Raw genomic sequence first — 6171 nt, 5'->3', positions numbered from 1 at the left:
ACGCCCCAGAGGGTATTTAAACCAGGCTAGAAGACCAATGCAGGGATGGTTGCTGTACTGCAATCTTGTTTTGTGTTTCAGTGATCTTCCCACTGGCCAGTGTGATTACAATAAACTTTTACTTTCTTCAGTAAAGTGTTTGTTGTCTTGGTGAGTACCTGCATCGTCCTGACTTTGACTCCACGAAAAGAAGCTGCATCCTAACACTTGTTTGCAGAAAGCTATTTCAGATTTCAGAAAGCTAATGCAACCTCTATCAGGTGAATATCCCCAATAAAACAAGCCTGCACATTTTATTGGTTAAAATGGCAATAGCAATCATGTGTACTGTGACTGTGTGTTTATTGTTATGGACACCACTTATTTCCACCATTTGGTGCTTTGGACAAAATTCTTTAGTACATGCTGGGAGGCAGTGTTGATAACAGGCATTTTCTTACTGTTATTTGACATTATTTATTCTGGATTTATCATGGCATGTGTAATAACATAAAACTGCATCACTTACCATGATAATGTGCTGCTACCACTGATTGTCTGCAGTAACCAGTTGATCCACTTCAGCGTTCCTTCTGTCCTCTCTTCTCCCATAATACCGGATGTTGTGGTATGTAACAGGAGTTTCTGGCACTACATGGCAGTTGAATATTCATGAACAGGCACACCCAAGGGTAGAACATGCATTGCAAGAGCATTTTCGCTTCAACGGCATGGAGACGCAACTTTCTGTGTTAAAAATACCGAACTGACCCTCTGTTTAGTCTGCAGAATCTGTGCTGTTACCTGGTTGCATCACTACTGTGGAGGTTTGATTAGATAGATTGGATAACAATATCGTCTGTTTTACAGTAATGCGTTTTTACTGCCTCAACAGTCAACACTCACAAGAATGCAACAACATTGTTGCAGTGCAGATTGTGGACAATTAACCTACAATGCGTACACCACATGCCATCCACCCCTTTGAAAATTGCACAAATTCCTATTATTAACATGTAGGTTCAGAACACGTGGTATCCATGCTATAATTTACTGTGTCAGTCCCTCTCACGCAAGCTCTCAGAAAGCAGCAAAAAGTAATAGTCACCAATGAAAAGTTGCCGCATCAGAATCCGATATAAGGAGAGGTGGGGCTCACTGAGGCATTTATATTGTTATTAATAATAGCCCTCCTGCCAGGTCACTGTGCCATTACCTCATCTTTCAGACTCTGTCTGGCCTGTAAGTCAGACACGGAGCTATTTTCCCCTAATGAAACTCGGCATGAAATGTTAATAAAATCGGCTCTGAAATATTACTACCTCGTGCCTCCTGTGACACGGGCCCCCCTCTCTCCCCCTGAAAATTACTGCTAGAGTTACCTTGCTTCCTCATCCAAGGAGTAAATATTATAGAGTGCACTTAGCGAAGGGCACGGCCGGAGGGGAATCCACTCGTGACACGGAGGAGGACGGCACTGTTCCTTCTGCCGGAGAGCATTCTGCCTTTGGCTAATCAGGCCTTAATTGGAGTACTGTACAGTCAAAATACCATTTTGCATTTCTGGGGCAGGCAAGCGATGTGAAGGGGTGGGGGAGGGGGGGGGGATTGTGTGCCAAAAGAATGCCTACTTATATTACATGGATAATGAGATACAGAGACAAGTATCTTCTGTTCCTCCTGTCCTGATTTTGAGTCTGAAGTCGTAGTAGTACGTTTATGGGAGTATTAAAGTGACTAAAATAAAATAGACAAGAACTGGCAAGCCGTGCTCTGGGCTATGAATATTGTTGTGAATGGTCTCATTCAGTGTTTGTGCTTTGAAGTTGTTTTCCCCCATTTATGGACCAGCACATCAGATTCAGGTTTGGTCTCTTGTCTTGTTTGCCTGTCATTTTAGTTTTCGTTTTGAAGCTTATCAGTCAGTTTCTAAGCCTCAAATATCACTCAGTTTCTAAGCAGTGAAGCTATCACTCTGTGCCCACACAGCACATTTGTGCTCTCGAGAATTCTTCTACATGAATTGTCTTTACACAGTCAGAGACGGGCTGAGCGCTTGTAGCACAGTCTGTAAGGCAACTGTTTCTTGAGCCATGCTGTACCGTGGTCCCTTCTCTACCCTTTCTACCTGTCTGAATAATGCAAAAAAATATGAAACTGTCATGAATTATCTTTAAAAATCTGAGAGGTACTCCTGGAAAAAATTGTAAAACAGGGATATGCATCACTGCATTCACTCTAACAAGTGCAGAAGCATGCTGGTGGTTTCACATAATTGGAACGGGTGGGTGGTGTTGATTTCGAGGCCTTGTTTTTTTGAATCCCTCAGAAATGCTAACAGAAAGTTGGAGGTGGAATTAAATAACACTTTTCCCTCAAACTCTTGTGTTTTATACATTACAGGTATCACTTCAGACAGGTTTTTCAGGCAATCAATTTGCGAGTACAAAAGACTTTGTGAAAGGATTACACTTTTTCATCTCATCTTCAAAACAACAATAAAATGGAAGCTCTTTTCCTTGTGCAGCACTGTTCAATAAAACATCACAATCCTCCACTATGATTGGCTCAGAGAGTAATCTCTGATTGCTCTGTGAATGTGTATTCTGTACAAGCACTTTGAACCAGGCTTTTGCAGGAAATTGGTTGTGAACTGTTAATATGTCACTAGAGGGGATGACCTTTGAAGCCCTTGTCTAGATTCTCTGGATTCAAGTGAAGATGACGTAATAAGGGAAATTTCAATGATGCAGTGTACAGCTATGTTGTGCATTCATTGGACGTGTAACCCCAAGTGACATCTTTTGCTATTCATGTTTTAGCAAGGTGGCATGACTTGAACAAACAAAATGGTGTAGTCTACGTGTGTCACCATCATGTATGTCTAAAATAATGCTAATACTTCCCACACATTAGAGCACATTCATCAGCACATCAACATATGAAAATCCCAAGGCCCCTTTTGGGGTATGGTTCATAATCTTCTCTTCCTTTTAATGCCATCTAGAAAAGTAATCTTTCTGCCATTCAAAGATTATTTCATTTTTCATGGGGGATGAAATATTCAGAGCAGAGGATTGAGTTCTCTGGTTCCTGATCTCTGAGGAGGCATGGTGTGAATCAAACTGGGTTTTTATGGATATGCAACAGCTCTCAGGCTTAGGGTTCATTTACCTCAAGGTTGGATCCACTCAGTTTTGTGGGCTTTGTACATTTAGCAAAAAGGGAAAAATGGGAAAGTGATCTTTAGGCCACTTCCCATGTCCCAGGTAAATATTAAATAAATTGCTACAGCGAATGGACAGCCTGAGCTAGACAGGCTTGTTATGGTGTTGTCTCATGATTTTTCAGATCAAGCTCCTGCCTCAGTTAAATTAGGCACTTCCTTAGTCGTTCACATTATAAGTCTGGTCATGTGTAGTATTAATGGAAATCTGCTCAGAAACTGACATTATTCTGTCATGAAATTATTACGATGAGAATTAAAGTAAATGAAAGGCAAAATTATGCATGTGTGTATGTATGTATGTATGAATAAGGTGTGCACCAGAACGCTCTGTATCTGTTCAAACAACAAAAATAACCTGAATTTGGACAGAAAATCAGAAGTGTTTGACTTACATAGTGTAAAGAAGCGAAAATAAATGCACTCTAGCCTAATTGAAATTGTCATTGAAATTGTATTGAATAACAGAAACTAGAGATGCTGCAAAAGCAGGGAGCACTGTCAAATCTCAACAATGCATTCTGCGTCATTGCTAACAGTCGGGGAAAACTATTTTTGGCAGTTACTAGCTAGCAAGTCACTTTTGGCTAGCCAGACAAGCAAACAAGATAGTCTCTCTCAAATTAATGTCCCTCAAACATGTTATGTTTGCTGGATATGGATGGCTCCAGATGAGTATAGATAAGTAAAAGTGGACAGCAAAATGCTACTGACTTCAGAGTTGCTAACCCTTCCCAATAGGCAAAAACCTGCACCCACACCAGCCCATTTTGGATAAGACTGGACAGCCCTGGCCTATGCTATGGAATTTACAAACAATGAAAATGACAGATATGTACCAACTTCATAGTCTTACCAAGTGGTTGAATAGTAAGGCACAAATTAATGCTTTCATCTCTAAGATGGCTTTGAGAGTAAAAAAAAAAATACTTGAACAAATCTTCCAAAGATACGTGTGAAAACCAGAGTTCTTCAAAAAATACGATGTGTATTGGTGCTACACCTTGATTCCAAACACGTGTATTTTTACAGTATTTGATGTAGCCCTGCTTTCCTTATCAATTTTCACATCTACAAATACATTTCAAACACGGAGAAAAGCTTTAAGGTAGATCACACATGCTAAATGACAGTGAATCCCCAAAGTCAGTTTTTTTTAATTGATGAAATTGAATTTACTAATTTATTTTGTCTACAAATGCAATTAATCCGTGAATAGATCCTGCATAGAAAATTAGGGCAATTAATACTAACAATTGCTTACAATAAAATATATGATAAAAGTGCTCATTGTTTTCTTTTTTGGCATGTCCTATGATTACATATTTTGTCTCACTGATTTGTTGTACAACTCGCAACATAATAACTGAGAATTCCAGATAAAGGAAATGGAAGAAGAAACAAAGGATGAAATCCTTTTATCTGATCCTAGTTTAACGACAGTTGTCTGTCGTAGTGTTTTCCAGATTTACTGTTGCTGAGTCAAACTCAAAGTATAAGCCGGTTCCAGTTCGCGCATATTGAACCATCTTAAACAGGCTCATCTTCGCAACTACCAATCAAAGCACGGAATTATTTGAGACGTCCAATAAAAACGCGATTTCTTATCGAATTGGGACTAGACCGTTGCCTTGTTGTTCTTCGTGGAATAACATTTTTATGACCGAATTAATTTCGACTTTTTAGACAAAATATTTGAGGATTATGTATATAATACCAGATATGGGTATTTTTGGATAACGAGAGAACTCGATAATCTCTATTAGTGGTTGAAGTACCAAGTGCTTTGTTCGTCGTGCGGAGTGTCACGTGGACAAAATTATTAGGTAAACATTCTCCACTTCCCAAAGCTCCTTGGGGCTTGTCTCCACCTAGTGGCTGCAAAAAAGATTGTCTCATTTAACTCGGACTACGTCACCCAGACCCAGAGCACACGGGACAATACTTTGCAACCGTCAAAACTTTTTCTCAAAACATTATGGAATCGCGACATTACATTTTTCTTTGTCAATAATCGTTTTTATGAAAAACAACATCTTACACGTTTAGACATGCATATTTAATTATCTTAAATATAAAATCACTGTAGGCCTGAAACAGGAAATTTTACAACTAGCATTCACTGCAAAATACTTCAACCAGCACTTATCTAAAGAGGACTTCTTATAGCAGTCATTAGTTGTAAACTCACTACCCACTTAATATTTTCGCAGGACAAATGAAGAATTTCAAAAAATACTCCAAAGACTAAATGAGGGTGTCATTGGGTCTGGATTAAACAACAACAATCAATTTTAAGTTAATTTAAAAAAATTAAAAAATCTCGAATAGACGTGGCAGACTAGAAGGACCCTTTCGCATTGCACTGAAGTATGATAGCCATATGTGGAAATTAAAATAATAATAATAATAATAATAATAATAAACAGACTGACAACTAGAAAAACGATAAATTGTGTTTTGAATTAAACAATTAAAATGATGTAATACTGTATTAAATGTAACGTTTCAAAACGCAAAAGTCAACACAGGTTTTTCACCCATTATGAATAAAATAAATTAACATCTATCCTACACAACACATCAATACATTTATGTAATACCAGAAGTTTCACATACATACATTAATTACCCAAATTATCTCACAAGTTTTTGAAACTGATGAAAGTGATTTCTCATATTCAAAGAATTCCAATTTCCTTTCAAGAAAGAAAGGCTGCTCCATTTGAAAGGGACTTCAAATCGATCACTGTGTATTCGCCTATTGTTTGACAATATACACTTGCTCCGTGTTACACACCAACTTCACCGGGATGCATAGAATTACAAACGGACCGTTAATGGGACGATAATGACGGCTTTGATCTAGTGTCTGAGTTCTTTGTGTTGTGGTGGTAAAGGTGTATAAAATCAGGCGAGGTTCATCACCAGACTTCAGAGTTGAACAGACGAATGCACTGAACGCA

The sequence above is a fragment of the Anguilla rostrata genome, chromosome 12 (assembly GCF_018555375.3).
Source record: "Anguilla rostrata isolate EN2019 chromosome 12, ASM1855537v3, whole genome shotgun sequence".
Taxonomy (NCBI): Eukaryota; Metazoa; Chordata; class Actinopteri; order Anguilliformes; family Anguillidae; genus Anguilla; species Anguilla rostrata.
This window is presented reverse-complemented; position numbering follows the sequence as displayed.